General features: G+C 44.2%; 1 protein-coding gene across 2 annotated transcripts in view; it reads left to right on the forward strand.

Moving 5' to 3' along the window:
- The window catches only part of SLCO3A1 (solute carrier organic anion transporter family member 3A1), a 134,864-nt gene that overhangs the window by 6,854 nt on the left and 115,438 nt on the right, over positions 1-12,572 (forward strand). Inside the window, exon 1 of one of the 2 annotated variants that reach the window (XM_081964543.1) lies at positions 4,729-4,767. The exons of the other annotated variant lie outside the window; for it this stretch is intronic. The gene's annotated coding sequence lies outside the window, so the exon portion shown is untranslated. Of the gene's footprint in view, positions 1-4,728; positions 4,768-12,572 lie in introns of those variants that run through there. 2 annotated transcript variants of the gene reach the window in all.

The raw sequence follows: 12,572 nt of genomic DNA on the forward strand, positions 1-12,572 counted from the left end.
TTTTTCTTCTGCTTTTCATATTTATTTAAATCAAGTTGGCTTGTTTTATTTCCTTCCTTGTCCAAAGTCAGCATCACAGACTTCAGTCCAGAGATAGACTCTGTATGGCAGGTTTACAATTTGAAAAATTATGCCTTCATATAACATCAGTGATGCGGTGGCTCAGTGGCTAAGACACTGAGCTTGTCGATCAGAAAGGTCGGCAGTTCCGCGGTTCGAATCCCCTAGTGCCGCATAACAGAGTGAGTTCCCATTACTAGTCCCAGCTTCTGCCAACCTTGAAGTTTGAAAGCACGTAAAATGCAAGTAGAAAAATAGGAACCACCTTTGGTGGGAAGGGAACAGCTTTCCATGCGCCTTCAGCATTGAGTCATGCCAGCCACATGACCACAGAGACGTCTTCGGACAGCTCTGGCTCTTTGGCTTTGAAACGGAGATGAGCATCGCCCCCTAGAGTCAGGAACAACTAACACATATGTGCGAGGGGAACCTTTACCTTTACTGTATAACATTGGACTATAGACTCTGGGTGATGTCATAATTGCATCCTTATCTGGGATATGGGTGGGAAAGTTCGAATCCTATTGAAGAAACTGCCTGGGATTTAATTAATTTGAACCCTCCCTATTTAAACACTTGCTCCTTTTCTTAGATAGCTTTTTATACCTTCTAAGTCACTTTTTATTTTAACCTGAGCTGCCAGAAACGTGCTCCAAATAACATGCCATTCCTGGCTCCTTTAGAATAATGAATGCACAAGCGGTTTGTTTTTTTTTAAAAAAATTATTATTATTCTATAAATGTCTTCTGTTAAGTGGTAGAAAATTATTATTTTGCCCTGTAGCTGAAGGTAAACTTGAGAATTTTATGTTGCTGTTTGCTTTTGTTTCTTCTTTGGTCCCCCAACCTTACTATCACTCCAAATTTCACAGTAAACAGATGGCTTCCATCTCTTTAATGGTGTCTTTTACCTGAGAAATTGGAACCTGTTCTGAGTTGTTGCAGCAGCTTTAATAAATGATTACACACACACACACAGACACACACAGACACACACACGTTAGCCTTTAACCTTCAAAAGGGATTCGTCACATTATTAAAAACGGTCTGGAATTGCCCCCACATTTTTTTTAACCCCAGAGGGTTTTTAACATTAACATTTAAAACCTACCTAGCTTGTGCGAGAACGATCTATGGATGCTTCTCTAATGAGTGAAAGCGTTTCCAGAGAAAAAAATCTGTAGCTATGCAGGGGTAGGATTGTGCAACTTGCGTTGCAAACGTCATTTCTTCCTGCTTCTGACATGTATATCAGATTGAAACAAAGGTAGGGGCCGTAAGACCTTTGTAAGTGCTTCTCGGGCATTTCTGAAGGGTTAGTTCAGTTTTGGCGAAGCTTTTCGGCACTGAGTGCCGAAACGGGAGCGTGGGTGGGCGGGGGAGCGCCGAAAACTGGAAGAACAGCTCGCCGGCACGCACGAGGGGAGCGCTGGAGACCAAAAAACTAGTTCCCTGGTGCGCATGCATATGCCAGGAAGTTGAGCTTCTGGTTTCCGGCGTGCCCGTGTATGGTGGTCACCTGGTCTTCCAGTTTCTGGCACAAAGACCAGCTGGCTGGCACACACATGCACACCAGAACCTGGAGCAACGGGCAATGGCTGGCGTGCCCGGAGAGATGGCTCAGCGTGCCACTTCCAGCAGGTGTACCATAGGTTCGCCATCATGGGGTTAGTTGGTATTAAGAGCCATGGTAGCGCAGAGGTTAGAAAGCTGTATTGCAAGCTAATTCTGCCCACCGCCAGTGGTTCGATCCTTACCGGCTCAAAGTTGACTCAGCCTCCCATCCCTCCGAGGTGGGTTAAGTGAGGACCAAGATTGTTGGGGGCAAGAGGCTGACTCCGTGAACCGCATAGAGAGGCCTGTAAAAGCACTATGAAGCGGTATATAAGTCTAAGTGCTATTCTTGTTGCTATCATCATAATGAAAAGTGCACCAATGCTGCCATGAGTGGAACGCTTTGGTTGGTAGCACAGAAAGCTGGTTGAAAAGTTCATGAACTGGATGTTCCAACAGTCTCAACCAGCGTGAACTACCTGAGGCGGGGAGTAGGGCAGTGATGGCAAACCTTTTTGGTGGTGAGTGCCCATCCTGGAATGCATGCATGCCCGCGTGTGCCAGAGTGCTGCAAACCGAAAGACCAGCTGGCCAATGGGCATGCGGCCGGCTGGTCTTCTGTTTTCAGCATGTGCATGCACACCAGCCAGCTAGTCTTCTGATGTCCGGAATCTGTGCCAGACAGCTGGTCTTTGCGTACGCTGGAGTGCTGGATATCCAAAGACCAGCTGGCCGGTGCACATGTGCATGCCAGCCAGCTGGTCATTGGTTTCCAGCACTCCAGCGCATACTAAAACCAGCTGGCCGGTGCACATGTGTGTGCCAGAAACTTGAAGACCAGCAGGGGACGGCGCCTGTGCCCACAGAGAGGGCTCTGCATGCCACCTCTGGCACGTGTGCCATAGATTCGCCATCACGGCTATAGGGAGATGTAGTTCATTAATATTGTTTTCCTCCGGACTGCAGAATTGCAGAGTGTGATTTTAACCAGGATCTAGTGGGACCTGTGGATTGGATGTGACTTACATTTGTTGATGTTGCTTTATCTGTTCAGTCATGCCTGGTTCTTGGAGACTTTATAGGGAAGTGCTCTCCATTGCTCCCCTGTCAAGAACAGCTTCTTTCTAATGTGGGAGGTTCAACTTTGCATCAGGTCCCATGTTATCAAGCCGGCGTGTCCTCTCCTTGTCCCTTCTTTCTTGATCCATTAAGCCATTCCTAGCATCATTGCCTCCTCCGATGAATTTGCATGCGTGACGTGGCTGAAGGCAATGGGACGTAGTCATCTTATGATTTTCACTTCTAGTGATGCGTTTGGTGGCTTATATTTACAGGACCAAAGAGGAATCTTAATTGGTTTTCATGCAAGCAAGATCACATTTCCTTCGAACATAATGTTCTGTCTTTGCACCAGGAAGAGATTGGTGGGGTTCTTTGATAGCTAACATTGCTGCCTTTCCCCCTCTCCCCCTCTAATGCTTCTTCTCCCATAGCAAAATGTGCTATAAAGACCTTTCGGGTGAGTTCACCCCGTGGCTCTGACTTAAAAGTCCGAGGCAAGTTAGGGGCCTGGATAGGAGCAGGGACCTTGGTGGTTGGGGTGATTAATGACAGTGGCAGTTGGGAAGGCAAGGCCAGATTTCTGGAATTCAAAGAAATAACCTAGCTGAGGGTGAACAAAACAGAGGCTGTTTCTTTTTTTTCTATCAAATTGGGCTGCAGTGGCTGTATTTGTTTCCCAGCTGGTTATGCACAATGACAGCTGGGAATAGGCAAAGTAGGGAACGTGACAAGAACTGTTTAATATTTCACCAGTCCTAAAACCGCTCCAGGGAAACTTGTTTTGAAGTTTTGGGGGAGAGTCAAACAAACGCAGGGATTCTTATTTTAAATAAAAGGTAAAGGTTCCCCCCGCATGTATGTGCTAGTCGTTTCCGGCTCTCAGGTGTGATGCCCACCTCCGTTTCAAAGCCAAAGAGCCAGCACTGTCCGAAGACGTCTCCCTGGTCATGTGGCCGGCATGACTAAATGCCGAAGGCGCATGGAGCGCTGTTACCTTCCCACCAAAGGTGGTTGCTATTTTTCTACTTGCATTTTTATGTGCTTTCGATCTGATAGGTGGATAGAAGCTAGGACAAGTAACAGGAACTCTCTCCGTTATGCGGCGCTGGGGATTTGAACCACTGAACTGCCGATCTTTCTGACCGACAAGCTCAGTGTCTTAGCCATTGAGCCACCACATCCCTTACTATTAAATGACACAGGGGCAAGTAGCCTCGTGCATATTTTGAGCCGGTCATTCAGTTCATGCCATTTGCTGATGATATCATGACATTTGTGTTATGTTCCAGCGATGGCTTTGAATTTACTTAACCCATTAAAGAAATGGTGGGTTCATTCTCCTAACAGCCTATGTTTAGAATAGAATAACAGAGTTAGAAGGGACCTTGGAGGTCTTTTAGTCCAACCCCCTGCTTAGGCAGGAAACCCTGTACCATTTCAGATAAACAGTTATCCAATCTCTTCTTAAAAACCTCCAGTGTTGGAGCATTCATGACTTCTGGAGGCAAGTTCTTCCATTGATTAATTGTTCCAACTGTCAGGAAATTTTTCCTTAGTTCTAGGTTGCTTCTCTCCTTGATTAGTTTCCATCCATTGCTTCTTGTTCTGCCCTCAGGTGCTTTGGAGAATAGCTTGATTCCCTCTTCTTTGTGGCAGCCCCTGAGATATTGGAAGACTGCTATCATAGTCCTTCTTTTCAATAAATTAGACATATCCAATCTGTTCTTTATATGTTTTAGCCTCCAGTCCCCTAATCATCTTTGTTGCTCTTCTGTGCACTATTTAGTTACAGTTTACTTAGGTGCTTTAGTTTTCCCTGACTTACAGAATTATGCAAATTTATTTTTGAGTTAGTTTTATCACTTAGTGTAAAGCTTCAGTGGACCAGAGGTTTCTTGAGTGATGGAGGCCAATAACTATGGGCCCATCTAATGGCAGCTGCAATATAGCATTTAATACCATCTTCTTTTCTCTTCTCATATTTTATGTCCTTGACTTGCTATTTTCGGTGTTCTGTATAACCCTGGAGGAGAATAGAGTGATAGCTTGCTTGCCTGAATACGTGCATGCATAAATGACCATTTAAATTTGGTAAGTGAGATAAACATGTTGGATAAAATTATTCAATGTGTTATTTATAAAGTTTGTCATGTCCTTGATAGAGTCTAATGTGCTCTTGAGCTGTGTACGAAATAGTTTTAAAAATAAATGATTTATCATTTATGAAATATTTTGCTATGCAGAAGGAAAGAAAGAGGGGAAGGAAAGAAGGAAGGAAGGAAGGAAGGAGAATGATAAACAATTTTTAATTCATTATTGGAATAGGACATAAAGTTGCAACTTTGCACATAAAGCACAAAAAGCTTTTGTACTATGATACTACTATGAACATAGTATCCAATTTAATAAAACATTTTATACTTTTCCTTCCAGCAAAATTAGCTAACTCTTGAGATGAATGCCAGAATTCCAAAATTACAAAAATAATTATTGACAAGTAAATTCAGAAAAAAAAAAGAATAGTATGGCCAAAAATTAAATAAACATTGTGAGGTCCGTCCTTCCTTCCTTCCTTCCTTCCTTCCTTCCTTCCTTCCTTCCTTCCTTCCTTCCTTCCTTCCTTCCTTCCTTCCTTCCTTCCTTCCTCCCACCCTCCCTCCCTCCTTCCCTTTTCTTCCTTTCTTCCTTTCTTTCTTTTTCTTTTTTCTTTTCTTTTCCTTCCTCTCTTTCTCTTTCCCCCTCTCTTTTTCTTCGTTTCTCTTCTTCTTCTCTTCTTCCTTCCTTCTTTCCTCCCTCTCTCCTTCCCTTCTCTTTCTTTCTTTCTTTTTCTTTTTTCCTTCCTCTCTTTCTCTTTCCCCCTTTCTCTTTTTCTTTGTTTCTCTTCTTCCTTCCTTCCTTCCTTCCTTCTCTTTTCTTTTCCTTCCTCTCTTTCTCTTCCCCCCTCTCTTTTTCTTTGTTTCCTCTTCTTCTTTTTTTCCTTCCTTCCTTTTCTTTCTTTCTTTCTTTCTTTCTTTCTTTCTTTCTTTCTTTCTTTCTTTCTTTCTTTCTTTATTTATTTATTTATTTATTTATTTATTTATTTATTTATTTATTTATTTATTTATTTTTATTTATTTCAAGCTTGGAAAATAATTGAGACCCAGGAATCTTCTCTGCTTGTCCCTTCTAGCCTGCACTTCCGCATTTTTTTTCCCCTCTCCTGACGTAGCCTTGGTAATAACTCCGGAAACATCTAACAAAATGGCCCAGTCGAGAGCATTCTTGTGCTGTCTTGCTCTTGCTCTGTGAGAAATTGTCCCTCCCTGAAAAGGTGTGCCATGCCATGTCATGTCACCAGATTCATTTGGGGCGAGGAGTGTCCCACTTGTTCCTCCTCAGATTGGGAGAGAGTTTCACAGGCACAGACCCTGCTATTTCGACATTCTCTTCTAACGTTCTGTTTATATTTTTGTTCGGCTTCTCTTTAATTAGCCCACGAGCACTTTGAAAATAGACATTAGAACGGAGTTTTGCTGGCAAGGATCTAGTGGAAGCTAACGTCATAATGCAAGGTTAGCTTAAGCTTGGCCCTTATTTGCCTTTGGGTGGGTGGGGGGAACAGTCAGCCTCCAGGCAATCGGGATAAGGAGCTGGAAAAGTGTCATTTGTCCTGAGCCAGGAAAATAACTGAAATGCATCATCCAGGACGAGCAAACTGGAACTGTTTTGTGGCTTACTAACTCCCATGCCTTGTGTTTTTAAAATGAAATGAAATGAAACTCTACTTCCCAGGGCGGTTAAAGAGACGTTGAAGCTATGAATATCGATAAAAATAGAAAAAGCACAGATAGTCCTTGACTTATAATGGAGCCCAACATTTCTGTTGCTAAGAGAGAGAGTTGTTAAGCGGGTTTTGCCCCATTTTATGATCTATCTTGCCACACTTGTTCAGTGAATCACTGCAGCCATTCAATTAGTAATACAGTCATTAAGTGAATCTGGCTTTCCCCGTTGACTTTGCTTGTCAGAAGGTCGCAAAAGAGGATCGTGTGACCCCGGGACACTGTGTGACTGTCATAAATATGAACCGGTTGCCAAAAAAAAATCTGAATTTTGATCATGTGACCATGGGGATGTTGCAACAGCCGTAAGTGTGAAAAATGGTCACAAGTTTCTTTTTTCAGTGCCGTTGTAACTTCAAATGGCCACCAAATGAACGATTGTAAATCGAGGATTAACTGTAGGCCAGGCGTCAGGCCCAAACTGAATTGAATCCCTTGTTTGTTTGCTCCTAATGTGGGATGCGGAGGCTCAGGGGCTGAGATGCTGAGCTTGTCGATCAGAAAGGTTGGCCGTTCGGTGGTTCAAATCCCTGGCGCTGCATAACGGAGTGAGCTCCCATTACTTGTCCCAGTTTCTGCCAATCTAGCAGTTCGAAAGCATGTAAAAATGCAAGTAGAAAAATAGGAACCACATTTGATAAGAAGGTAACAGCGTTCTATGCATCTTTGACATTTAGTCATGCCAGGCACATGACCACAGAGACGTCTTCGGACAGCGCTGGCTCTTCGGCTTTGAAATGGAGATGAGCACTGGCCCCTAGAGTCGGGAACGACTAGCACATATGTGTGAAGGAAACCTTTACCTAATGGACAAAGTCTAGTCAAATTGAAGCTAAACCCAGAGTGGGATGGAGTCCATGGCTGGTAGGAATATGTGTTGTAGCTGAGGTGGGGTTGGGGTTATTATTTTATTATTTTTATCATTTTGTTTTTATTTCTTTTATATTATGTTTTTATTTCTTTGTAAGCCGCCATGTGCAAGTAGCAATAGCAGCAGCACTTAAGACTTATATACCGCTTCACAGTTCTTTACAGTCCTCTCTAAGCGTTTTACAGAGTCAGCATCTTGGCCCCAACAATCTGGGTTCTCATTTTACCGACCTCTTTTGAAAAAAAATCCCTTTGGGTTCCCTGTGTATGGTTCAATGTGTTGTGTGAAGCCAGACAACCGTAACTTTAGTTAATGAATGGTTCAAGGTATTGTCTAAACTCAATGTCAGTTCAAAAGTTGGCTTGAAACTCAACATTAAGAAAACTAAGATCATGGTATCCAGCCCTCTCAATCCCTGGCAAATAGATGGGGAAGAAAGTGAGGTAGGGACAGATTTTACTTTCCTGGGCTCCAAGATCACCGCAGATGGGAACTGTAGCCAAGAAATTAAAAGATGCTTGCTTCTGGAGAGGAAAGCTATGGCAAATCTAGACAGCATACTAAAAAGTAGAGACATCCACCCTGCTAACAAAAGTGTGTATGGTCAAGGCTATGGTTTTCCCAGTTACAATGGATGGCTGTGAATATTAGACCATAAGAAAAGCTGAGCGCCAAAGAATGGAGGCCTTGCAACTCTCATGCTGGAGAAGACTCCTGCGAGTCCCTTGGACTGCAAGGCGGTCCAACCGGTCAGTCCTAGAGGAGATCAACCCTGACTGCTCTTTAGAAGGCCAGATCCTGAAGAGGAACTTCAAAGACTTTGGCCACCTAATGAGAAGGAAGGACTCACTGGAGGAGAGCCTCATGCTGGGAAAGATGGAGGGCAAAAGAAGAAGGGGACGACAGAGAAGGAGGTGGCTGGATGGAGTCACCGAAGCAATAGGTGTGAGCTTAAATGGACTCCAGAGGATGGTAGAGGAAGGGAAGGCCTGGAGGAACATTGTCCATGGGGTCGCAATGGGTTGGACACAACTTTGCAACAACAACATCAATTCAATAATTGTATTAAGAGTGTAGTGCAAACTAAGCATTTTTCCTTGGCCAAAGAGGCACATTCATGCATCTTCTTGTAGTATTTAATTTAAGCAGTCCTTTCTTCTTCCCATCAACTATGCTCTGGGGCCTTAAAAACTAGGATCAATGCTGTTGACTATTCATAGTTAACCCCATATTAGAAAGCAGCATCAATATTATTGAGTGTTTACGCTCCTAACTGCAGTGATGCCAAAATATCATGATGTGGTAAGGCAAGCTCCACAGGGACTACCTGTACCTTCTTTCTTGAATGAGACAGTTATTTCTACATCAACCCTAGTATGGTGGTTACATTTTGCAAACTGAAGCATTTCACGAACTGAGAAAAGGGAGAACATTCTGTTGGGGCCCGCTGGCGGCCAGCAGAGCTGGCTGCAGAGTTGGACAGTGAGGAGGTTGGGGAGGAACATGGGCCAGTCCTGGGGGCTGAGGAAAGCTCAGACGAGGGCTCTGCTTTGGAGGCAGAGAGGGAGCTAGACAGCAGTGAGGCAGAAGAACAGCTGGAGCCTGTTCCCAGTGTGCGCATGCGCAGAGCTGCCAGAAGACAAGAACAACTAAGAAGGCAGGGTCGACTTAAGAGTAAAGCCACACCTTGGAGGTGATTGGCCCCTCCCATAGGAAACAAAAGAGGAGCGAATGGGGAGGGGGCTTTTACAGGAAACCATTCCTTCATTCTGTCGGTTCAAGAGTAGAAAGTTCTGTTTGTGACTATATGGGACTCTGTGCCAAGTGTTGCCTTGCCCTGCCTTTGGAAACCAGTTATCTGGCAGCTCTTCAAGCGAGATAAGGTTCGTGTTGATAAACATTCCTCTGAAAGACTGTTTGCCAAGCCTTGCTGATTGTGAATGAAAGGAATTCACAGCCGTGTAAATAAAAGAGGTTTTGCTGGGACCAAGACTCGGCTTCATGCTTTTTAAGGAAGCCTGGGTCAGAACACATTCCTTGCTCTATAAATGCATCTCTTTAAAAAGAAGCATCATCATACACATATTCTTTTTCTAGTGTTCTAAGTCCCCAAATGAACTTTTCCCCACTTGGTTCCCTCTCTCGACGCATTGGGACTCCAACTCTCATCATTCCCGGGCAAGTTGGGAAGTCTGATTTAAAAAAGAATGCACGGAAAAGGAAACTCAACCTGCCTGGTGATTCTGGGAGGGATGGTGTGATCCGCTTTGAAGGTGCGACATTGCACAAGGCTCTTTTAAACTCGACTGCAGGGGCTTTGAGAGGAAAAAGAGCAAATTCTTTTGACCTTGTTTATGTTAAAACTGAAGTCTTTTTTTTAAAAATCCATGGTCTTGCATATTAAGTGAAGTCTCCCGATGTGATTATTGTGGCATATCTAAAGTCCTTCAGACGTAACTTCTAACAGATTACCAGCCAATTAAAGATGCTTTAGTGCAGGGGTAAGGGACGCGGTGGCTCAGTGGCTAAGACACTGAGCTTGTCGATCAAAAAGATTGGCAGTTCGGTGGTTCAAATCCCTAGTGCTGTGTAATGGAGTGAGCTCCTGTTACTTGTACCAGATTCTGCCAACCTAGCAGCACATAAAATGCTTTTCGCCCTAATGCTAAGGAAAGGAAAAATCCCCTTGCACATATGTGCTAGTCGTTCCTGACCCTAGGGGGCAGTGCTCATCTCCGTTTCAAAGGCCAGCGCTGTCCAAAGACGTCTCTGTGGTCATGTGGCCGGCATGACTCAATGCCAAAGATGCACGGAATGCTGTTACCTTCCCACCAAAGGTGGTACCTATTTTTCTACTTGCATTTTTTACATGCTTTCGAACTGCTAGATTGGCAGAAGCTGGGACAAGTAATGAGAGCTCACTCCATTACGCGGCACTAGGGATTCGAACCGGCAACCTTTCTGATCGACAAGCTCAGCATCTTAGCCACCCTTATGCTAAAGTCTTGGCTTTATCTCGGGTGAAATCATTCGTTGTACAGTCAGGAGCCAAATTCCTGGGTCCGACGTTTCCTAGGTTTTTGCCTTTTGCCCTTTGCAGGGCAAAGAATCTTACTTAATTTTTCCTCCGTGCAACCTTTAGCCTTCCAGTGTGTAAAATAGCCGGAGCTGACCTAGTTGCACAGATTCATCCTTGCCTGGAATCAGGAGAGGGGGCTTACAGTAGGTCCAGCTGGGGACGTGTTGCTGAAGAGAGTCACGCTCTGTGTCTTTCCTGCTTGTGCTTTTGAGCAAAAGCTTTTGAACTGTCTGCTGATGGCCGGTAGCAGCTTTGAAATGTATTATTCTGTGTGAAGATGACAGAGGCAAAAGAAGAAAAATGGGGAAAAGAGCACAACGCCCGGGACAGATGAGATTAAAAAGAGGCCCAGTTTTTTGGGGAGATCATATTGGAGTTGATTTTTAGGGCTAAAGCTAATGTCTAGACTTAGAATGAATGAGCTGGAAGGGTCCTTGGAGGTCTTCTAATCCATCCCCCTGCTCAAGCAGGGATCCCTATTCCATTTCAGACAAATCCTTGTCCAACCTCTTCTTAAAAACCTGCAGAGTTGGATGAATTGATTAGGAATGGCTAGGGGTTTGGGTCAGGGTTCCAAATGACACTCCCAAGGAAAGAAGATTCCGAGGCTTGAGTTTCCTCAAAGTTCCATTTTATTAGAGATGTCATATTGGCACATTTGGGAAAACCCGAATCTGAAAGCTTCCACCCAAACGAAAGTTCAAGTCCCTGTCCAGCACCCACATGTCCATCGCATGGTCCAATCAGTCACCATCCCAACTGGAGATGCCTCCCAGTCACACCATCGCAGCTGCAGGGCAAGGTGTCCTTGACTCTCTGAGAAAGGAATGTTATTTAGACTATATTTCTCCCATACTCCACATAATCTCCCCTCCCAGTTTCCCTCAGCATTAAAATGTTGCAGGCCTGAAGGGCCAAATCAAAAGATGGCTTCCAGGCCTGACAGTTTCATTGATAAGGGTGGGTCCCAAAATAGCTGGGTTGCAAATGGTTGGATTGTCATATTAGAGATGTGTACAATACAAAAGGAAGAAGAGGCAAAATAGCCTTTCTCCACACAAGTTCTATTTCATCCAACTGCCTATTTTTGGAGAAAGCTTCCCCTGCCTTCAAATAAGGGCAGAAAAGACATATCCACTTGTTGCGACATGTCAGGCAACTATCTTTCTCCTCAGTGTTGTATAACAAGTCTTCTGTCCCTCCCCACACAAAGGGATCCATCATACAGTTTCCTTTCAAAGCAAGCAACCACGTTATACATAATACAGAAAAGTGAGTGAGTTGAAGGACGTGAAGGACGTAAGAACAGTGCATTGAAAAATAAAAGAAAAGGCACGGGGTTAAAAAAGAATGAAAAGGAATCCTACTTCACACCAGATCATTTCTTATTCGTTTCCATAGTGTCAAGGTCTTTGCAGTAATCTGAACCCAATCCCTTTTTCCCCCCTCCAAGAGTGATTCTCACAGATTTTCTGAAATGGATGGGATGTTTAGAAGAATTCCAATTGAATGATTTGAGTTCCTTTTAGGACCTATATATGTCTGTGTGTATGTTAAGACAGAGATAGGTAGTGTAGTAGAATAGAATAACAGTTGGAAGGGACCATGGAGGTCTTCTAGTCCAACCCCCTGCCTAGGCAGGAAACCCTATACCGTTTCAGATATATGGCTATCCAACATCTTAAAGACTTCCAGTGTTGGGGCATTCACAACTTCTGGAGGCAACTTCTGTTCCACTGATTAATTGTTCTCACTGTCAGGAAATTTCTCCTTAGTTCTAGGTTGCTTCTCTCCTTGATTAGTTTCCACTCATTGCTTCTTGTCCTACCCTCAGAGTTGGGCTAAGGTACAAGGGTAGAAACTGGGAGTGTTGTGGCCCAGCAGCGGCTGGCTGAGCTGTTGGTGGACTCTGACAGCTCAGACTATTATGGGACTGCTCTGGAGGATGAGGAAGACTCTGGAGGGTGTTTGGAGTCAGAGCAGGAACTAGAGAGGCCTGTTGGCCACCAGGTGGCATCTGAGTCAGGGAACAGTGAAGAGGAACAGAGGGAGGTTGTCCCTGATGTGTGTATACGTAGAATTGATAGGAGAAAGGAACAGCTGTGGAGACAACGTCATAGAAGGA

Source organism: Natrix helvetica, assembly GCF_964273705.1.
Source record: "Natrix helvetica genome assembly, chromosome: 12".
Lineage (NCBI taxonomy): Eukaryota > Metazoa > Chordata > Lepidosauria > Squamata > Natricidae > Natrix > Natrix helvetica.